The following is a 23,919-nucleotide window of genomic DNA, read 5'->3' on the forward strand; positions in this document are numbered from 1 at the left end:
TTTAGTATAGCATTCTATAATTTATTATAGTATAACATACACATAATCATAAAATAATAAATTAGCCTTCTAAGAACATGGAGTCAGGCTCATTCCTTCCTGCCACGGGGGACCCCAGAAAATACCACATAAAAACACCATTCCAAGTGTGAAGTTTGGAAGTGATTAGAAATCTCCTTAATTTCCAGGTTTTTTCTCTTAAGAAACAGCTTCCTTGCCTTCTGAAACATGTAGGGGGAAGAGCTTAACATTTCTAATCCCAAATTTGGAAATTGGAAGCAAAAGGCGATTTTTCTGAAAATGTTGGACTCCATCAAATCTTCCTTTAAAGTGACTGCACTCCATTCTGCTGTAAAACTGTATCTCACAGGCAAAATATGATTCACCTCACGATGAGTTAATCTTGCACCCCTGAAGAACCAGGAGTGCTTCTTGTGGGAATGGGGTTTCCTTTGTTCCAGGAGGAAGAGGTTAAGGTGTATAAGCACAGGTCAGACAGGCATATTAATCATGGAGCGTGTACTAATGAGGCAGCTGCTCCAGCTCGATCAGAAGTGCAGTCATTACCTCACTGCTTTCCCTTTGCAGGAGTGTTATTTTTAATTGGAAGCAGCACTTGCAAATCCCCTCATCCAGTTCATTATGGAAGAGCCTTGTCAGGAGTGGATGGCAGCAGGATGCATTAGCAGGGCTTTGTGTGCTCTCGCCTCGTGCCAGCTCCGTGCTCTCCCTCCAGACAGAGCAGACAGTTTATTGAACGCCCTGCTCAGCCCAAAAGATAAAGTGTGTAAATGATGAGCACAAGGACCCTTATGTGTCACATCAGTGCTGACCCTTTGCAGGAAAACTGATTATTGCTCTTGAAATGCTCTTGAGGATGGTACCTGCCTCTGGCTGCTGATTCCGTGTCAAACAGGAAAGGAAACGAAGGGGAGGGATTAGATGGGAGGTGATGAACAGCTGCTGAAATGGGACCCAGATACAGAATCTGATTGTGTTTGTGCCCTCACAAAGGGGAGCTTTGTCCTGTCTAAGATTCCCAGTCCTAAGGAGGTCAGTTTTGTGGGGAAGACACACAATGCTTTGTGTTGTGGGAGGAGTGCACCAGGCTGTCTCTGGGGTGCACATTCTGAGGGTAGGCAGGCAGGACAGCCAGGTGAAATCAATGCAGACACTGTCCTGAAGAGAAGAAGCTTGCTTTTGCAGCTCTTGAAAGAAATGCTTTGAACTCTGAGGAAACCCTTCAGTGACAGTCAGTGCTCCAGCACCTGGGAGCTCAGTTTTGTATTTTTCAGTCTTGCATTCATGAGATGTATTTTCTAGGTTACCCAACTCTGTCAGACTTTCTGGGCCATCAATTAAATATGCAGAGCATTGGTTCACTTTATTGATTTTAAATTTGAGTGTTTGACCCCTGAAAAGGAAATTTGTCAGCCTCAAAAGCTTCTCCAGAAAAGGCCATGCTGAAGAGTACTGAATCCCACAGTCATACTTAATCTCACTTAATTTGTTTTCCTTATATCTCCAACAAGTCTTCTTACAAAACTAAAATAACTCATCACTCACCTCCTGCTCTTCCTGAGGGATCACCTTCAGATGTTACTACACCCAAATGCCTAAATATATGTGTAGGAAGTAAGCTTACAGCTTAATATCCTGGTTTTTGTAATCAAACAATTGCTATCACCATCTTTGCTGTAAATTTGAAAATTGCTTGCCTTCTTCCAAATTAATTTTCTTGACTTTTTAACTATTATTTTTATTTTTCTATTTCTTTTTTTAGTCTTTTTGTTATTTTTTCCCCATGCCCTATAGAAAGCTGCTTAATCTTCCATGAAGGTAGGATCCAGCACTCACTAAGTCAATAGAAGGTTCAGCAAAGATTGAATTAAAATATTCAAATCTTCTTGAAAGTTCATCTACCTAGAGACCCCCAAACAAAGACACCAGGATGGTACCTTGCATTTTTTCTGAGACTTCTATAAAATCTACAAGCAGGTACAATGGTATGTATTTTATTGATGTGATATATATGTATTATATCAACTATGATAAACCCATTCATCAACCTCTCTTCTTGCTGTTCTTTTTCACAATAGTTATGGCACATTCAGAGCATAAATATAGCCTTGATTTTAAGATACTACTAAACAGTTTGGGTTCCAAGTAAACAATTAAAAATACACAACCTTAGAAAGTGAAGGTAACTCCAGAGGACTTCTTTCTCTTAAGCTAGGACCTGGGATGAATCTCCTCTTTAGACAATCAGATCTTTTTCTCTGAGTCTAAGATTGTCTTTTTTATTTTTTTTAATTTCTGATTAAAGACTCCTAATTAGACTGGGGTCAATGTCTGTCTGAGATGATAGAGTTTCTATATAAATATATCTGTTCACACACAAGCAGCTACTTGAGGGGCAGGTTTTTAAGTTCATTTTATAGTTAGTGGAGGTCTCACCTAGATTCCACTGCGAGACAGATGTGTCCCATTCCATGACAGATGTCCTGCCTGGCTTCCTCTTACCAACTGAAGCAACCCCATGTGCTGCCAATCCCACAAATCTGCCTCAGAGATCTTACAGCATCAGGAATGACTTGGTGCAGGTTAGATGGAATACTCAGAGATCAGAAAATAGCCCCAGGCCTTTACCTTTAAGACAAGTACAGCACTGAGTGGAAGAGGAACTGTGTCTGGATCATGACTGATAGGACTCAGCTGGCAAATTATTCCTTGTCATATCTTAGGTGACTGGAATGCCTTTCCCATCCCTCAGTTTCTACAGAAAGGCATAGTTCTCCTCAGGAGCCTGTATCTAGAGACATTTTAGTTTGGTATCTAAAATAGCCTGGTCTGAGTGAGTTCTACATGATCCTGCCATGGCACTGGATGGGTACATTCAAACCAATTAATCTGCTTTTTAGGTTTAAATATCTCAGATCTGAGTCCCATCTCTGTGTGCTGTCTAGCTTTCAAAGGCTAAAATAGAAGGAAATTGATTCCTGCTGTTGGAATAGATTCCTGTTCTAGAACTATTACAGAAAAGGTATCAAAATAGAAATAATTACCTTTGTGCTGGCTTCAAGGTGACAGGACATGGAATTCTTACCTGCATATTAATTTCTGTCAGATCACTCCAAACAGAAGGAGCTTATACACTACAGAGACCTTTCATGTACCAAAGTTAAATAAACCCAGTCTCACAGGTCTATTAAAAAGTCATTCCTACTGGAGGAGTATCCTAATCACCCCTTGGAAGCATTGTGCAGGCACTTTGTCTAATAAATACACATCAGTAGAGTAGAGCACAAATACCCCTTGCAGTGTGGTTTTGCTAAATTACTTTAATTACATTTTCAAACACATGTATTGGGAAATGAATGCCTGCCAATTGATAATTCAATTGTGCATCTGAGATTTTCATGATGTCCTTGCCCAGCACCTTTGCTTGATGACCAAAAAATATTTAAAACCTTTTTTTCATAACTAATAGTTTTGTTTAGGTGTAATTTAAAAGAGTAATTCTTCACCCAGGAGTTAATCTCTTCCAAACACTGGGTTATTCTGTGTTGGTAATGAGGGGAGGATAATCTGTCATCTGTGTGGTGCTGGTGTGCAAGTCTTTGCTTTGTCTGTGAGTCATTTATCCACTACTAGTTGAAAGCAAATGTAGGAAGGGGATTGAGGAATGTAATGCTTCTTCTAGGATCCCAGGAATACAGAAAATGCAGAGGCATGCCCATTCCTGAAAGTTTTAACTCTTTTGATTCATTATTTGCAAATAACTGACACACTTCTCTGGAAAAAAGGGTAACAAATTGTGGTCAAGAATGATCAAAGAATTCTAAGATCAATATTTACTTGCACTTGTCCAGAGGACAATTACATTCCCCAATAACATGTCCTGACCCAAAACCAGAGCAGGCTAAAATGTAAAATATTACTTGAATCAGCTGCATTTGTAGATGACCTTTGGCAAAGTCGTCCAGGAAAGGTGGGCTTAACTTTGGAGTGTTTGTCTATATGACATCAGCAGAATGGGTCTCTGAAAATTTGGAGAGACTCTGTAGGGTGTAAGATGGAAAGGAAACAACCTTTTCTGTGGGAATGCCTGGTTATTTGGGTCTAGAAGGACCCACCAGCAAGGGCATGCATTGTAATCTCAGTTCTGGGGCTGACATTCCCGAAGGGAACCCAGAATTTTGTAACTTCCATAAAAACACCCAAAAAAAAACTGCCATAAAAAATGTGTCAGGAAGGACTTTGGATTGCCTGATAGTGGGAGCAGACTATTCAGTCTATACAGTTGGGTTAAAATTTGAAGAAGCTTCAAAAACTTGTCCCAAAATTTCTCTTTTAGCCAAATAGAAATTCTTTTTCATTCTTGCTGCTGTCATTCTGCTGCACATCACAGGTACAGAGGTCCCACATTCCTGCAGGAAATTACAAATCTTTTTGAATATTCTGTATCAGTATTTGCCAACCTGAATAATGCAATTAGGCTTATTAGTGAATAAAAGCAATACCTCTAGAACCTGTTTTATCCTACACAGGGATAGCCACACCAAAGGGTTGTGCCAGAGGTCCACAGACTGATAACAAGTCCTGTTGATAATTAAAATTAAATGAGTTGTTCATTTTTACCCAGCTTGTACTGGGGTACCTGGGCAAGCCTAGTTCTGATCCATGTGTGCAAGAAAGAGATTTCTGGAATGCATTTTTCTTCTCTCTAATTGTTTTTTCTTGAAGCTGATGCAAAAGCATTGGAGAACACTGGAATACCCTGTAAATCAGGATCTTCCAGCTGTGGCCCAGACTCAGTTCATTTCAGTAGCATAAAAGTTTAGTCTCTCTCATAGGCTGTTGACTCACAACATGAAGGTGCCAACTGATACTCATTGACTAGGAAGGTAATTTAGAGAACTAATTTTGACCTGGCATCTAATCCTCATGATAGATGCTTGTAGAACCCAGTTAATCTATGGATTTAAAAAATATTGTCCAAGAGGTTTCACAGTTCTCTCACCCACCAGCAAAGACAGATTATCTAGGGGTTAGTAAACAAGCACAAATATCAGTGGAGCAATTCTTTAGTGAATTTTTACTAGAGGAAAATTTATTATCTTCACATTTGTCATAGGAATTAATGTACTTTTTTATGAAAGAAAAAAATCTATTTCAAAATAGCACTAAATCCAGGCATAGTTGAGCACTTTTTTTACTTTGTTCTAGTGAATTACAGCTTCACCTCTTTCTTCACTACAGAAGACACCTTGTAATAAAGACAGGTGTTTCTTTTCAGTAAGACTTCTGTGAAAAAGTGTAAAATGCTTGTTGACAGAGGGACAGACATCTTCAGTCTGGGTGTGGTTGGTAACATCCATTTTGTCTTGGTCACACTATGCAGGAATTTGTCAGACTTCAGTAATTTCCTTGAACCACTCATTTATTTCAATAGAGATATAACTTCAAATGCTATTTTTTTTTTAATACCACAGAATCTTAACTGGCTGGGTGATCTATCCTTAAAACCTTCATGGTGTACCTCAGGGTTGTCTTCAGTGGGTTAAACAAGTTCTTCCCTTGCATTAGCATCACTCAGTGCAATCAACTCCACCATTTAAACAAGAATGGCTATGAAGCTGCAGAGATATTTCCTCGTTCACTTAGTGATAATTAATCTCAGAGGCATGTATTGCACCTCTGGAACCTTTGAGAACAGGCTAGTTAAAGTTATTTAACATTGTAGCCAGACAACCGAAACATGTATCTTTCCTTCTCTTTGGAACATTTTCCTCTAATCATGAATCAAATGGTTTATTATTAATAATTTATGATATTCCCAAGCTCAAATCTAACTCCCTATTGATGCTATAGCTCATCATCCCTGCATTCAACCCTGTACTTCTGGGGATTTCAGGCTGGAAAATCAGAGAGGCTGAGAAAGAGAAAAATTCTATAGCTAGATAGGTAGACAGATGGATGATAGATATAAAAATATGTGTGTTTGTATGTAGAAGTAAATACACATACATCTACAAAAATAGGTATTAATTAAAAAAAATAAATTTCAAAAAGCAGTACTTTCTTTAAATGCTTAAATATTTAATGTTATCTGTGAATAATGTTACCACTTTTTAATAATTCTCTTAACTATTATTAAATGTAACTGAAGGCAAGTGAACACACAAAGGCCATTTTTTCTGCATCTGAATATCTGCTGTTGCACCAGCTTTTGGGGGTCAATAATTTCCAGCTTAGAAATTGCAAAACATTACATTTCTTATAATGGCTCATCAAAATTATGAGCAATTGTTGTAGCCATACCAGCCCTCCCAGAAGCCTAAGCACATCATGGTTTGCATAGACACCAAGGTAAGAGAGTGCTGCAAAGGTTTGAAGGAGGATCAGGTTGATCTCCATATACATGAAGAGTTTTTATCATGTGGAGAGGAAAAGCATGGAAGAAAGATAATTTAAGTCTATCCCTTTTGACCAGGTAATTTTATTCATCACCCTTTTAGGCTCTGTTGTAATTTAGATGTATTTAACAATGACAAAATTGTCTTCACTAATTTGATTTTCCCAAGTTCAACTTGGCCTCTGAACTGTTAATGAAATCTAAGAAACCCATAAAATTTGCACACAGCTGCCTAAAGTGAAGTTCATCTTACACACACATGATGATGTTGGCCTTGTGAATCCAAGATACAACTTTTAAAGCTTACATTGCTTACAGATGTCTTGAACAAAACACCCTCAGTACTCATGTATCACATTTACAGCCACAACTCGTGGATTTCACAGGGCCAAGTGCAAAGTCCTGCACCTTGGTTTGGGCAGTTCCAAGCACAGGTACAGGGTGGGCAGGGAATGGGTTGAGAGCAGCCCTGAGGAGAAGGACTTGGGGGTGCTGGTGGATGAGAAGCTGAACATGAGCCAAGGTGGCCAAGGGCATCCAGGCTTGAGCCAGGCTCAGTGTAAGCAGCAGGACCTGGGCAGGATTCTTCCCTGTGCTGGGCACTGGATCACCTTGGATCCTGTGTCCAGTTCTGGGCCCCTCACAGCAGGAAAGGCATTGAGGGGCTGGAGTGTGTCCAGAGAAGGGCAATGGAGCTGGGGAAGGGTCTGGAGCACAAGTCTGAGGAGCAGCTGAGGGAGCTGGGGATGTTCAGCCTGGAGAAAAGGAGGCTCAGGAGAGACCTTGTCACTCTCTACAGCTCCTGAAAGGAGACAGATGGGGCTCAGACTCTTTTCCCAAGGAACAAGTGATAAGACAAGAGAAAAAGGTCTCAGGTTGCACTCAGGGAGGTTTAGATTAAATATTGATAAAAGTTTCACCTTTAAAAAAGCAGTGCTTTCGGTCCTTGGAAAGCAGTGGAATCAGCATCCCAGGAAGTGTTAAAAAAAAATTAGGGGCATGTTTTTGGTGCTGGTTGGACTCAATTATCTTAAAGGTCTTTCCCAACCTTAACAATTCTGTATTTCTATGATTCTGGGTGAGCTCCAAGCAATAGGAATATGTTTTGCATTATTGGGTTTAACGTGAGACTTCAGTGTCAGGCTGTGAAATCATGTAAGGCATCCATCCATTATTTCTTGAATTTCAAAGGGGAAAAAAAAGCACAGAGATGAATCATATCTTTGCCTCAAGGCAGAAGCAGTCACACGGGATGCAGAGATGACATTGACAGAATGCTATGCAGCTGTACATGAGCTGATCTGCACCACTCAGGACTGGGGCTCTCTCTCAGGGGCTACCCACGAAACCAAAATATGCACAGGTCATCTTCTCTTTTGAATAATTTCTGTGGTTTTTCTTTCCATCCCTTTTATGTTTGCTAATCTTCTCCCTGCCTATCCTCAGTGCAGACAGAATGGCAGCATCTCTCCCTGTCATTGTGTATCATGCAGGCTCCTCACCCACCTCACTCTTCTGTCTATCCACTGCATTTCTGAATGGGGAAATTGTGGTACATCTCTTTCTATTATTTTCAGAGAAACAAGACCTTAAAGATTTTTCTATGAGCAATTAGGTTACACTGACAGGAAGATGAATTTCTGTACTTGTTTCCTCAAAAGGAAAAAAAAAATATTTAAGACTCATGGAAATGGCAAACATTTCAGGTGAAAGAGGTCAGCTTAAACCCTGCACTAAAACTATCTGTAGGAAACCCCAAGATACTCTCAGTCTCCTAAGGTAAGCCTACTTGAACATCAAAGAGAAAGAAAATGGGGTAGTGGGTTTATATCCTAATTTAGGGGTTTTTTGACAATTCCCCCTCTTCCTCTCTGTAGGGTCTAAAAGATTTATCATGGATTCATAGAACATAGAATGATTTGGGCTGGAAGGGATGTTAAAGATCATCTAGCTCCAGCCCCCTGCCATGAACAGGGGCACCACCCAATAGACTGAGTTGCTCAGAGCTACATCAATCTGTCCCTAAGCATTCCTGGGATTTCTGTCACTTGTAAAATCATGACTTTTCTGAATGATTGTAGGTACATTTTCCTTTTGCTTCTTGTTTGACAGCTGTACTGGACAAGCTCCTGTGCCTCTGAAGTGTCCTGATTGGGGCTTGCTTGCCTTGCTGTAAATTAGAATTGAATTTAGCTTCTGCTGAGCAGAGCTTGCATAGAGCCAAGGGCTTTTCTGCTTCTCACCCAGCTCCACCACTGAGGACACAGTGGGGGAACAAGGAAATGTGAGGAGACACAGCTGTGGCAGCTGACCCCAGCTGACCCAAGGGACATCCCACACCGTGTGGCATCAAACTCAACTTATAAAGCTGGGGAAGAAGGAAGAGGGGGACATTCAGAGCGGTGGTGTTTGTCTTCCCAAGTCACATCAGGTTTGAGGGGACCCTGCTGTCCTGGAGATAGCTGAAAGATGTGGGAATCCATAAAATCAGAGGGTTTTGGGAAAGCTGCAAAAGGCAGGCCCCAGGGACAGCAGAACTGTGATTAGAGCTAGGCAGTAGCCATGAGATAGGTCAGCAGAAAAATTATGTAAGAAGTAGAAAGGCAAGGACGAATAGAACAATGGTCTGTGTATTAATGCTTGTCTAGAATAACTCCCTAAGCTACAGAAAAGTTTATCTAGCAAGATATTAGGAAGTTTGAATCTTAATAATGGAGCTCTGTGCATTGTGTTTTAAGGCTTACAAACAAGTATTGTATTTGAAATAAGCAAGCATTGTTTTAACTGACGGTTCGTGTGCTTATAGCGGTTGGATAGAACCACTGTCAGTATTCTTTTGCTTTGTGTGATTGGTCAAAAAAGTTATAAACTAAATTGTAACATTAAGTTCTTGGTCTGCTGCCTGGGATGTGAACTGCTGGCATCTTCCCATTGTAATAACCATGTAATGAGACTGATGCTGGAAAATAAAACAGCTCAAGGCACGTTCCCCAGCAGTCCCGTCCTGTTTGTGATTTGTACAAAGAACCTGGCTGGCAATAGTGAATGAATTCCTTGCTTTGTTTTGCTAGTGTGCAAACATTTTGCTTCACCTATTAAACTGCCTTTATGTCAACACACAAGCTTTTTCATTTTACTTTTCTGATTGTGTCCCACATCCCACCACGGGGGTAGGGAGTAAGTGGCTTTGTGGGGCTGAGTTGTCAGCTGGAGTTAAACTTTGACACTAAATTCTCATGCACTTATAAACCACTGGAGGAGAGAAATCCCTGAGGAAATCCTTTCTTTTTTTACCTATCAGGTGCTCTGCTGCCTGCTAGAAAATCAACACTGTTGAACTAGACTAAGGTTTACCATTTCTAAGCCTCAGTAGTTAAAGAAGACTTTGCTGTTTCTCAAGACAGGTTAGATTAAACGAAAGTGTGCCACTCTTATTTCATGGCAGCTGACTTTATAGTAATGTAAGTAGCTCAAGAGCAAGTAACTTCTTGGTTGGTGTACACTGAGCTTTCTGATCTAGGACTCAATGGAGAAAGTTAATGAAAATCAGGGGCTGGTCATTAGAACTTCTTATCACTCACCTGGATCATTTTGTCCAGAGAGAACCTGATTGGGAGCTTCTCAGTACAAGAGGGACATGGAGCTCCTGGAGCTGGTCCAGTGTAAGGCTGAGAGAAAATACAGACGGGATCTGCACCGCTGGAGCCAGATGGCATTAGGGTACATGGTGCACCTGTGAATACTGGAGCCTAACACTCCTGTGGGTCTGCTGTACAGTCCAATAAACTCAGTTTTCCCTTCTTTGACCTGTGTGGAGGCAGGGCCCCTCTGGTCCTGCTCATAGTCTTGACTACTCACTTGTAAATAAGAATCAGAAGTTCCTTTATAAAGACTGCAAGTAAGAAAGCATTTCTACGATGTCTGGAGGACTGTCCACTAGAAACTGGAGCAGCAAATTTCCTGAAAGGATCCCCTTCCATGATTTTTTTCCTTGCAACTTTTGTACCCATTCTTCTAGGGTTTAGGAAGTGGATTTTCCATCCCACTTCATGATTTTTCACTTGTTCAGAGGTGAAGTTCTACAGCACTGGGTGTGTCCACTGTCCCAGGCACTTGTCCTTACTGTCCCACACTAAACTATCCAGCTAGAACTGAGACAGCAATATGAATGTATTGGTTTGAACATACCAAGAATATTCAAAATGCTCAAAAGAGGAAAAGGGAAAGGTGAAGGAGCAAAGAAAAGTGTTTCCTCTTTCCCCCCTCCATGGACTGGCTTTCCAAGGAGTGAAGGTAAAGAGTGCAATTATTAACAGTTTCTGACACGTGGTTCCTGAAGCATGGATATGATGGCAATGCTAAGTACAATTACCAAATTGTTACCCTGACCATTATTTTATCATTTAAGCCAGTGTTAACACAGTGTGGGAAAATGATAACTTTAATCCAGCCCCGAGAGATGATAAACAGCACAACAGAGAGCACATACAAAAAAGTGAGGTGTTAGATAATGCAGCTCTGAAAACAAGCACAAAATCCCTGACAGCAAATAAATAAACACTGCCACCTGCAACTGCTAAACTAATAAAATGAAACCTTATAACAATTTGTTTTAACATGCTCTGATGAGATGTCTGCCTCAACCCTCCATGCTCCCCGTTGAGTGCTATTATCTCACTCTTTCTGGAAAGAAAGTGTCCACCCCACCAAAATATGTTGCAGGAAACAGCTTTGGGCTCGGTCTCTCGGTTGACTCCTGAGAGCATCTGAAAAACCACATTAAACAAGCTACCTACTTTCTGAAGGGCTAAAATTATCTGAGATGATTCCCACTTATCATTGCTTGTCTAAATTCATATAGGAAGACTCCAATGAACTCTGATTTCTTCTGTTGTAGGTTAATGATTTAGCCACTAAATTAATTTTATTCTCTTTTTTGTCTCTGACCTTGGCTAACATCCCCGGCTATTAGCACATTATAAATATTAAACATTAGGGATGCCCTCTTTTGTATTGAAAAAAATCTATAGGCCTTTCAAAAGGTACTTGGCACATGATAAAATCTGGACTAAATTAACCTGTCTATTTCCTGCTTTTGGTAGCACAGAAAGGCAAAGCTACCTCCACAGACTCACAGGATCAAAGGATGATTCAGGTTTGCAAGGGCTACTGTAGCCCAGCCTGCTGCTCAGAGCAGGATCAGCTATGGGCCAGACAGGACTGTTCATGGTTTTGTGCTCTTTGGCCTTGCAAACCTCCAAGAATGGAGAATTCATGGTCTGCTCAGAAATTCTGACCAGTGACAATCACTGTCCCTTTACAGACAAAGCAGACAAAGCTGTACCAGACACAGCACAACCAACTCCACTTGCATAATGACTTTGGTGCCCTAAATCCTCGCTGGTCCAAGAGCTCCACCTTCCCTCCCATTCCCAGGGCAGACTGGGATGGAGTGGGCTGGGCTGTGGCTGATGCAGATGTTCAGGTTGGCTCAGTGGGATCCTGGCAGATCCAGCTGCTGCCAGGCACTGCCTGAAATGCCCAATGCCTGTGCTTCTGTCTCACTGAGCTCTAATTTAAATCTTTATATTCTACTCAGCTCCCAGTTTCTGCACAATCTTAGAAATATAATGTCTTTCAGATGTCTGGAGTGCTCTAAATTTGGTTGAAATTGGGTAGTAGTTTCAAAATTTAGGGAGAAGCCGAGAGCCTGATAGACAGACTGCAGGAATGCATAAAGGTTCATTTCTTCAGCAAACAAGTCTGAGAATCCAATTATTGTATGATTTCTGCACAAGACTCAAAAACCTTGAAGGTGAGAAAAATGTAGCAAGCAGAATGTTTCCTCAAAGCAAGCAGACATTCAAACTTTTCAGAATTAAAATGGCATTATTTCCATAGCAAATCTTCTTCCCAGTGGCATGAAAGTTCCATCAGTTTTTGCTGTTACATGAAGACATTAATCCTACTTTAAATGTCTGTAGGCTTTTTAATCCAGCATCCCCAGTGCGATTACAATAATTAAGTTTGCCATGTAACACTCTAATGAGAAAAGTATGATTTGTGGGGAAAGGTAATGTATTTTATGAGACTAAGCAATACTGTTGGGGACTAAATCAAACAAGCTTTCAGGAGCACATATTTTTGGTTTTTCCTTTGCAGGTTTTCCACCTAGTGTAACAGTTGCTGTGTGCCTCACACCTTTCTGAAATAACTGCCTTAGACTGAGTCATGTATTATTGCTCCAATGAAAAGGGAGAACACGCTCCTTAGAGAACAGGGATCAGCCACCATGTCCAGGCAGCTTTCATGAAACAATACATGGAATTTCAGATTACAAATGATTACACAATTAAGGACTTCAATTAATACCCATGCCCTTTCTAATTGTTCAGAACCATTATTCTTAAAGATAGGAAAGGCATGTTGAAAGCAATACCACATTAAATGGTAAAAATACTGGAAGAAAAAGAATGAAGTATGTACAGCCCTCTGTTCTCCTGACTTCCCTCTGATCTAATGATGTAAAAATCAGTGCTTGGGACATTATGAAATTACAGGCAATATATAATAAGGTGGAGTTGAAAACGACAAGTTTATTGGAAATATCTGTCTATAAAGAAATCATACACTTTCCAGATGAGTTGGGCAGAGGAACTAGTTTCCCTGTACTGCAAAAGAAAAAAGAAAGGAGGGACTTTAAACAGAACTAAAAAGAGGAATTAGAGAGAAAACAAAAAATTGTGAGAATGATGATCATCAAGTCATCTAAACAATTGGAAATACTCTGACTATTCTCAAATATTTTGTTTCAACTTTTATTCCTGCATTTTGCATCTCTAAGGAAACAAAACCTATCCTAACTAGCTTGAACTTTCAATAACATTCCTGAAACCAAAAGTGAGATTAAAATATAAAAATAAAAAAAAAGAAAACACATCTCTATATATATTTTTATTAAAATTTAAAAATATATGCAACAGAAGAAGGATCAAGGTACAGTTGCAAATGTCTTGTCCCTTCCTCACACCATTCAGACTACGTATTTTATTTTTAATGCCTTGATATTAATTCCAACTCATCTGTGCTTATGAACTCATGATCCTTTGTGAGCACCTATGGTGGCCGGAGAAAAGAGTGAAGATGTCACAGTGAATGCAAAAATTGTGAAGAAGACACAAATGGGTCCCTTTTTTGGTGGCCACGCTGGCTAAAAAAGTCACAGAATATGATATTTGTTCTCAGCAGGATCTGGTAGAGGACAGACTCACCAATTCAGTCTCTGGGATGCTCCCAGAGAAAATGGACCATCCTGGTGCTTCCTGATGCTCCCAGAGAAAATGGACCATCCTGGTGCTTCCTGATGCTCAATATGCTCCTGGCTCCTCCAGGGCACAGTGGTCTGGATCTCCTGGAATGGGCCCCTGACAGACAATATCTTGTAGGGATATGCCCTGCCTTTGAGCAGTGAATGTTAAGTAAAGGCCAACTTAGATGTGGCTAATCATGGTTTCTCTTGGCTGAACCATCAGGCAGGAAGGAGCCATTTAATGGATGAGGAATCACCCATAGAGTGGAGTGACTGATGGGCCTGGTTTATGGCATGGGCTGTGGTGGCAGTATCTCCCCTTGTCAGGACTGGCTGTTTGAGTCTTTTCTCTCTTCTCATGCCAGTCCAGCCTCCTCTCTCCCTCTCCCCAAGCTCTGCTGTCCCATTCCCCAGGCAATCATCACAGAGTGCAGAGATATAATCTAAGCTCTGAGACTCCAGTGCACTGCTAAGAGCCACCATCCTCGAATCCAATCTTGTTCCAGCCCCAGAAATGCCAGGTCTGAGGGAGCTGCTGCCGTTGTCTTTAATAATGAACCTCTGAGAACATCCCAACTGCATTATGGATGTTCTGCAAATGCAGCCTAAATACAGCAACTTATCCTGATGCACCAACTCACTCATGGTTTGCACCAGGATTTTGACCTTGGCAAAGGGAGCTAAATCACTTTCTCCTTTATATTGTTCCTACATACAGGCTTTTTTCTCTGAGAGATGTGATTAGAAGTGCCAACTCTAGGGAGAGCTGAGGGGCATAAGAAGGTTGTTAGTAGATGGCAGGAGAGGTTCCTGCCTGTCCCCTCTGCTGTGAATAGTGTGTGACATGGTGTAACATGAAGTCTCATTTTACAGTGTGTCACCTGTGGTGGGCTGATCCTGGCTGGACACCAGGTGCCCGAGAAGCTGCTCTGTCACTGCCCTCCTCAGCTGGACAAAGGAGAGAGAAGAGAATGAAAGGTGGGTGGAGATAAAGACAGGGAGACAGCACTGAGCAATTACAGTCATGGGCTGCCCACAGGGGCACAGCATCCTTTGGGCATTCCCACTCCAGCATGGGGTCCTGCAGGGGCTGCAGGGGGATCTCTGCTCCCCATGGAACCCCATGGGCTGCAGGGGCACAGCTGCTTCACCATGGGCTGCCCCAGGGACTGCAGGGGAATCTCTGCTCTGGTGCATGGAGCACCTCCTGCCATCCCTCCTTCACCCCCAAGGTGTTTCTCTTAGGCATTCTCACTCCTTCCTTCAGCAGCAGTTGTGCTTTTTCCCCCCTTTCCTAAATGCATTATCCCAGAAGTGCTACCACCATTGCTGATGAGCTTGGTCTTGCCCAGCTGTGAGTCAGTCCTGGAGCTGGCTGGCACTGGGCATGGGGGAAGTTTCTGGCAGCTTCCCAGAGAATCCACCCCTGCAGCCCCCCCCCCCCCCCCCCCCAATGCCAGAATCTGGCCGTGCAAACCCAACACATGACCAAATGATTTGGATTTTACTGTGAGAAAGAGGTTAGTCTACCTCCATAGGAACTGACTGGTAAGGTTTCTTATTACAAAAAAGGAAAGAGGTCTCCTCTGAAAGATCCCTTCATCTGGATGTTTGAATAGATTACAGCTGAATGAATGGAAAGAAAAAGTTTCTTTCCAAAAGCTCATGCTGCAGGGATACAGAAACTTTATAGGGGGGTGGAGCACAAAATAGCAGCAACAAAAAGAGAACTTTTTTTGTTGCATTTTGCTTTTGCAGACTGATTTCCTCATTCAAATACTCTCAAGGTGTGCGTATAAAACACTTTGCACTGACACCTTGAGGAATCTATAACCTTTCATTCACTGTCTTGTCAAAGCAATCCGAAAATTTAGTAGAGAAAATTACTCACTCACATGATGTCTTACAGCACATTTCCTGCTGCATGCAGTGAGCTCCAGACCACAGAATCCCTCTGTGTTATGTTATGTTATGTGTTATGCCCCTCAGATCTTGTTTGTTTGGGCTTTTTTATTATTTGGCTACAGAAAAGCCACATGTTTCACATGCAGTTGCAATCTGAAAGGAGATATTTTTAAATGACATAACGAATTCCATGTTACTTAACAATGGTGAATTTTTTAATGGAATGGATGATTTTAATCTTGAAAGGCTGAAAGCTCAGCCTGGCGTATGAAAGCCAAACCACTCTTTGTCATCCCCACACAAAGAGGGTTGGAACAATTTTCTCTCCATATCCATGGCTTGTACAGGAAGATATAGTGGGCTCCACATGTAGTTAGAGAAACTGTGGTAGGTCACTGGGAAACACTTCTGAAGAAAAGAAGGAAAGCACTCAGAAAAACTGACGTAGGAGGGAATGTCCTTCACTATAGGGATTCACAAACAGTGCAGTCAGAAATCTGGCAGGGATAATGGTGTGGGTCACTGTGTAACACATCTGGGCAATTATCTAAATGATCTCTTGCATGGAGTCCCACCTGGCCCCTTTATCTGGGCTATTAATAATGAGGGCTACTCATCCACAAAAAATATCCATCCATAACAAAAACCTACAATAAAACCTATAATAAATATCCATCAATAACAAAAACCTATAATAAAACACCCCCACACCTGGGGTTACTCTATGATTTCTCTCAGCATCATCAGTTTCACTCATCTCTCTTTGGTATTCAGTTTTTGTACCAAGTAGCCACTTCCTTTCTTGAACTGGTAATGTGTTTTATGGTGCCTCTCCACCTCCTTCTATGTAATTTTCTTCCTCACAAATGTTTATTTCCCACTTGTACTCCAGTTTCTGTTATACACCTTGTAGCATAAAGCAGCCTCTACTTTGTGTTCCATCCCATTTTGTACTTATTTCCTTGCACTAAGAAGAAACAGAACCTTTCCAGCAGAGTAACATTGCTGTAGGTGAAACCAAAAAAGTGGAAAAATAAAGTTTTTATGGGAATGTGCCCAGTAATGTAACACCTGTCTGGTCATGCACATCAAACCCCATCTGGAATTGCATCCTAGGGGACGGACAGGGATATTGTAGGGCACAGGAATGATGCTGGGGGGCAAAAATGTCCTCTCCAACCACTGACTTCCAGAAGCCAACTCAAATGTGCTTCAGGTTAAAAGGGACTCTGTCCTTCAGTCACATCCTTGCCCTCCAAAGGGTCCACACAACCCTCCTTGGGCTGTGCTCTCTGCAGCCTCTGGCCCACAGCCTGCACTCCTCTCACCACACTCCTTAAATTTCGTTTTTCCTTCATTTGATAATATTTCCCACAAAGCAGAACACTTCCCACAGGAGTTCCAATTTCATGTACTTTAGTCATAGTCAAAACACAATGCAGGAGAATTTCAGGGTCATCGCTGAGGGTTTTGTTCCCAGCTCCCAAGGGAAGTCAGTAGGAGCAGGAATATTGCTGCACTTCATTCTAGATATTTGACCTTTGAGAATTTTTTCTTCTCTCTTGGTCCTTGTTTATTGTAAGCTCTATTGTAACTCACCAAGTACATTGTGAAGTTCAAATGAAGAACTCTTTCTTGGAGCCTCAAGACCATGAGGACAGTGCCTAATTATCATTGCACTGCATGAAAGTTGGCAGGATATGTTCCAAACTCTTTAAATATCCAGCCATAATATTTGACCTGCTGACTCTCTGTGCAATGGATTTGACAGTTTATGTTAACCTCTACAAAAAGAGAGATTTTCACATCTTTTAAACTTTCCATTCTTTTCATTTAATTGACTGACCCTGTTCTCATATTAGGGGATACATTACAAACCTGTCTCCCAGGAGAACCTGCAACTCTTGCTGACAGTCCAGTCACAGGTTGTCAGACTCTGCCAGGAGTATGGTGGTGTGTCTTTACACTGAACCTGGCAACTGCTTTTCTTCAGAATTGCAACATTTCAAAAAATTATTTTCAAATTAATTTTCTCTTCTACTGAAACATGTCAGATATTTTGACATCATCAGTGATTGTGCAGACACCAAAAATTGGAACCATTGTATAGAAAGGCTCTGTACAGACAGCAAATTCCTGGTATTTTTTAAGTCCTGTGGAGAAATTTAACTGACACTCCCCCATGAAGTGTTGGTAATGAGTCAGGATTTTCCAGTGCACTGGCCCAAAATTTTCTAATAGAGGGAAAATAATTAAACTCTCAAGCAATTTATTGCCTACTGCTATGAAATATGATATTAATATACAGCAAACAAGAACCCAGCTATAAAGAAGTGTGAATTTCATTCTCAAGGGAAAAAAAAAGTAAAATTAGTTAATGTGATATTGTGGTGTCACTTTAGCTTGAGAATTTTGGGTGGCATTTCTAAGTTACATTGGCCATTTTCAGTGATACAGAAGTAAATGTTCAGATAATTCCTTGGCACCCTCCGTGTTGTGCAAAATATTTGGCTGGTGACAATAAATCCACTCCAAGAAATGATGTCAGGAAATAAGTGATGTCTAATAAGAGGAAAGGCATTTTCCAGCAAGGTTTTTTATAACCCTGCTGCCAGGAATGGGCACTTTTGGTTCCTCCCCTCTGCCTTACATCGAAGGATTTATATTATTTATTTTCTTAAACTAAAAGTTCAAGACCATTAAGGAACTGCAGTTCATCTTTAAGATGAATTGCAAACCAGTTGTGCAGTATTTCACATTAATGATCCAGTGCCTACTGAACAGCATGCAGAGAAGCAGAATACCAGTTCTCTCTTTGCTAAACACAGCAAAATAGTGTAATCTAGAAACCAATTAACATTGATAGAAAAGTGCAATGATTCCAGTTGTCTAAACTAAAAGTTATGAATAACTTAGTCAAGCAATTTAAACCTTTCTAGACTGCAACAGAGTTCTACACAAATCACAACTTGAAGGCTTAGCAGTCAGAGTTCAAAGTTACAGGTCTGCTGTAAACAGCTTTCCAATGAAATAGTGAGCATTTAAAACTCCTGTTATTTGTATTTTACAGGAAACTACATCTATCACTAGGTAGTTTCATCTTCCAGGAAAAGATGTATGCTATGCTAGAAATTATTTCAACTTTCATGAATTTCTCATATGAATTATTAGTGTGCACCCAGTATGGGTTGCAGCATCTCATGTAACAGATGAAATCTGGGTTTTAAATGAGCAGCAGTTAACAAATAGCTTTCTGGCTAATTAATGAGAGCTGAGGAAAGGATTATTTCATACCCTGTATCTAGTAGGAGGTGGGATGAAATAGACTGAAAAGCTCATCCTCATGCCAGGCACAGAATTCTGGCTGTTAAAGTAAGAAAATACTGGCCAGGGACTCAAAAAAATACCTTTACAGTGTGATCATGTTGATGTTATGATCAGACTTTTTTTTTTATCACATTTTGCTTCCAATTAAAAATACCTAACAGCCTACTCTAAATTTAAAGGTAAAGTGAGAGAAACATCTTACCCTTTTAAAAAAAGTGCAGACAAGGGAAACCACACTGGTTTTCTATACTTTTCTTTCTGAGTCGAACTATTATTTTGACCAGGAAATGCATCTGTAAAGCTCAAGCAATCCTTTGTTGTGTGTTTGTGGTTAGAAGGTCATGTAACAATGCTGAGACTGTAGGCTGTTCAAAGGATGAATACAAGGAGGTAACTCCCTTGGATGTGTCTGTCTGTGGGGCAAATGTGAGGAGGGAAAAGCAGATTTCCTGTTAGGTGTCCCATATCCCTCTGTTTCCCTTTCTTAAAGTTCAGTGTGAGCTGAGCTGCAGCCATCTGCAAAGAATAACAGCATGACTCACACAATGACTTCTTTTAAATGTAGTAAAAGACAAAGGAGTTGTTCTTGGTTTTGCAACACAATTGTTTATTAGTACTTGTAGCATATGGCAGGCCAGGCAGATAACCAGGCATTTGACTTCTCTAGTATTAGCAACAGCTTTTTCCTGTTTCAAATTCTTTTTGGCCCTCCAATGGCAATTTCCTCTCAGAATGCAGTGAGAAAATCTTTCAGATGTACATCTTTTTTAATGCAGGAGTGTTAACAGGGACTCAGAAAGAAATTAGCCATTCATCACAAGGAAGAGCTGCTTACAAAGTTTTTTATATGTGGTTATTTCCATTATTTGACCAGATCATGTTATGGATAAACACAAGGCTGAACTGCAGCAAAAGGGAGGTGAGGAGTGATTCACAGGTACAGGCACCAAAGCCTGAGGCACGGAGCAGTGCATACACATTTCAAGTCAGGAGTGGTCCACCCGGTGTCTCAGCACTTTGCCAGACCAGGATGATGTTTTGATCCTGCTTAAACTTTCCTGGTGACCTCTATGGCCACCCAAAACCCTAAATTCATATTCAATAAGAATAGCTCAGTGCTGTGTGAGGCTTCAGGGATGTTTCCATGTCTACATGTCCTACTCATAGCAGGATGTTCTGGGCAAAATTTGTCCCTTGTACACAACAGCCATTTAGCAGCTGAAGGTGTTTTGGGTGTTTTAAAGGTAAGTTTAGGACTTGGAATAACTTTAAAGAAAATAAGAAAGTGCTTTGTCCAGAGAAGGTTACAGAAGACCATAAATCAGCTTCTGGCAACTGGATTGTTGGGAAAATAGAACTAAAACAGATAATTTTTTCTCTTAAAGTTATTTAGCCCTCTAGTGCCTGTGCTGATTGCTGCTCTCATCATACTGATTTATATAAAATAGGTGTGGTGTTAAATCTCACAAACCTTTCATGTGATTCTGCTGAGATGCTGGCAAGCCCAAGGACTGCTGAGAAGCAGACATCTCAGCATCATGAAGCCAACTGAAGTTCCCTGAATGCCTCATCTAAACCAGACAGATCTACCTCTTCCAAGCCTTCCAAAAGAGGTATGTACAGTACTCACAACTCTGCAGGAACCCCAGGTAAATAGTGCTTCATGTGCTGTTGGTATTTGTTGGAAATATTTATGCTGCAGTAAACAACTTTTAGGCACTCTCTCTCTCTCTCTCTCCCTCCCTCTCTCTCTCTCTCTCTCTCTCTCTCTCCTCCCCTCTCTCCTGACATGGACTTGCAGAGCCTCCCTGCCTTTTCCTGTGGGACACGTGAAGGGCAGGGGGCTCTGAGCCTGGCCAAGACAGGAACAGGAGCCCTCTGCAGAGCCCAGCCATGATCACCCACACATCACCTGGGGAGCCATCACTCTGCACAAACTGAGCCAACTGCAAACTGCTCCTGACAGCTTAATTTCTCCTGGGGATGTCTTTAATGGACAGGCTCTGCATATCTCTTATTGACTTTTATGAAAAGCTTCACACTTCTTTTTGTCTTATAGTGGCAAGCTTGGAAAGTATAATAGAGGGACAAAACCATTCAGATTAAAAAAAAATGGAGAATCTTTTGTAGATAATTATTTTTTTGCAGTTAAACACAAAGCTTAAAAATGAAAGTGCAAGTACAAGCCCACAAAAACCAGGGGCTTGAAGAAACAGAGCAGTAGGCTGATATAATTCCCATTTACACATCAATATTTTTTCTGGACTTCTGATGACACACTGATGATGACACTCAAAAAGAAGATAGTGAAACAGGTAACACGGCAAAAGGGATGGTCCACAGAGCAAAGCAAAAGGGAGGTGTCTCCTCCATGAAGGTTTGGTTGATTTGAAAGGGATGAAGCAGGGAGGGTGTGGAGCAGGTTCCAGTAACCAGAATGAATATACGTAGAGTTTCTATAAAATACTAAAAAGTCTGGAAAGCATCTCCCCCTGCCATGGGAAAATAAAGATACCACCATGGGAGTGTACCACATTGAAACTTGACACAGACAAGCAGCTGATTTATTCAATAGGCTTCTATTAACTATTTTAAAAATTGCAATCATTGCACTCTCTCCCATCTTTTTGTGTGCTTCATCTCTGGGGAGAGATGGAGCACACAAAAAGATGGGACGTACTGTCCATTTCATTGTGTTTTACTGATTTCATCAGACCTCATTTCTCCCAGGGATCCCAAAAAAGGGCGTTTTACATGGGAAAGATGTTAACTGTGAGAAAAACAGATTTTTTTTTTGCTTTGTCTGCAGACCAAAAATCCCTGGCTGTGGAAGAGAAGATTTGTTTTTTGCGGTCAAAGTTTCATTTATGCACCTGCCATGGAATATGGGTGCAGGAGCTCCACAAGCAGTGGAGCTCAGTTTTGTGGCCATGGTCCTCACTCAGGCCAACAGTACACTTCAATAGATGGGGCTGCATTTCATGAGATCCTCTTTTTAGATCATAAGTAAGTTCTCCTTATTTCATAGCTTCAGAAATGATTACTGTGGTGAGAAATGTTGAAAAATTTGAAAGTCCAAGAAAATACAATCAGACTGAGACAAGTGAGTAGGACTCAAGTTGAAGTTCAGCTTGACTTCCTGCAGCAGAACCTAGAGAGGAAATGGAGGACAAATGTAAAAGGCAGGAGGCTTTCTTCATGTCATGAACAGAAGCATAAAACCAGAACAATTATTACTTTACATCTTCTGTTGAGAAACTGTGCTGGGTGGTGTTAATCAGCACTGGGAGCTGTCAAGTCCAAGTATGTGTGGAGTTATAAAATCTGAGGGGTTTTAGGTGCTTCAGTGGAAGATGGGCTGGAAAGGATTGAGGATAAGAAAAGCAGGAGCACAAACCTGGTTGTGATGGAAGTCATTACACACTTAGTATTGACTTCTCTGTCAGATTAAATCTGTTACACACAGGGGCAACAGTCCTGTCATACCACATATTTCTAACTGAACAAAAACCTTGCCAGTAAGGTAAAACTGGCTGCTGTGATTCAAGGTTCATCTGAAGAACAGCAGGAGAATTTGTGAATTTGAAGCTGCTCTTTATGACCTTCAATTGATCTTAGATGTGAAGAAAATCTAATCATTAATCTGAACTCCATGACCTTCATGTGGGTTTGGAGTTTGCAAAACAGCTAAACTACAACCTGAGCAGTTTCTTTCCTACAGCCAACATCTCCCTTCTTAAAGTAGTGTGAATCAATAAAATTTCAGTAAAAATTTCAGTGAGTTCTATAGGTACTTCATGCTGTAAGTACCATTTGTTTTCTGGCCCTGGAAACACAGTTGACTGAATGATCCTTTAAATCTCTTACCTGAATCTGCTGCTGTTCCTTGGGGAGAGTCCTTGAATTTTGGTGGGTGTTTTAGCTCCTGAGGGAGTAATTTCCTGAGCAGTAAAAGATGTAATGTGGATTGGCATGGGACAGAGGCTGTCCAGGTGGATGAATGTCACTCTGTCATGGCCAGAGCTCTGTGTATGGCATCAATCCAGGCTGGCAATAGGGCTGTAGGAGGTACAAGGGGACCACCACCCCCCTTGCCTTGCCTGCTGTAATTAGAGATGAGGCTTTCCAGCCTGATTGTCATGGTATCTTGGGCCAGGTTATCAAGGCCTGCAGTCCTTGCCCAGTTAATGTTCAGACAGACTTCTCCCTCAAATCTGAGGGATAAGAAAATGTGAAGTCAGGGTGAAGAGCCAACTGCCTTTTAACCACATTTCCTCCTTGAAATCGACTCCCCACTGCGCTTGTGTGACGGATGGCTGTTGGCACTCGAGTCAGCACACAGCAGCAGTGACATCTGGAAGTCTGCAGGACACAGTCCCATTTTCCTTGGCCCCTCCTGGGGGAGACAGATGTGTTTGCAATGCAGCTGTGGCTGAATCCTGCTCCAAAAGGCAGGCCTGGGTACAGACTGCAGGGTTTGACCAGTCAGGCCCTTCTCAGCTGGCCAAGAGTTTTGTGAATGCATCACCTGTCAGAGCTGGGCAGATGGCAAATTTTACTGTTTCAGTTTGTCTTCTATTTCATTATCCCCTTAACTTTTTAATTTGACTGCTCTAATAAAATGATCAAATTTTATGAGGCTTGTTTTTTCTGCTTGGTAGGCAAACATCACAGATATTGAATTGCAGTACAAAGGCAAATACTTGGGATCATCAAGATATTCTGTATCCATAGTGATCCATTTATAATGCATTAAAGTTATAGTGCTATAGGCTAGTTTAACTGTTCAAACACATTGTGAGGAATGTGCCAGGTAACTCCATCCTGGGAATGACAGATATTTCAGGAAGTGATGTGCTCAGGGAACATAAAAAGCAAAATAAGTTGTCATGAATGGTTTTAATAGGTGATCTCAGATTTTGGCATCCTAAAGGCAACATTAATTTAGTCTTCCAACTAT

General features: G+C 41.2%; 1 long non-coding RNA gene across 2 annotated transcripts in view; it reads left to right on the plus strand.

The window, feature by feature from the left end:
• Positions 1-23,919, plus strand: part of LOC132338160 (uncharacterized) — a 118,124-nt gene that overhangs the window by 92,024 nt on the left and 2,181 nt on the right. For both annotated transcript variants that reach the window (XR_009489397.1, XR_009489398.1), the window contains 4 exons: positions 14,601-14,705; positions 20,408-20,608; positions 20,761-21,274; positions 21,769-21,965. This is a non-coding gene — a long non-coding RNA (uncharacterized LOC132338160). The remainder of the gene's footprint in view (positions 1-14,600; positions 14,706-20,407; positions 20,609-20,760; positions 21,275-21,768; positions 21,966-23,919) is intronic.

The sequence above is a fragment of the Haemorhous mexicanus genome, chromosome 1, assembly GCF_027477595.1.
Source record: "Haemorhous mexicanus isolate bHaeMex1 chromosome 1, bHaeMex1.pri, whole genome shotgun sequence".
NCBI classification, from domain to species: domain Eukaryota; kingdom Metazoa; phylum Chordata; class Aves; order Passeriformes; family Fringillidae; genus Haemorhous; species Haemorhous mexicanus.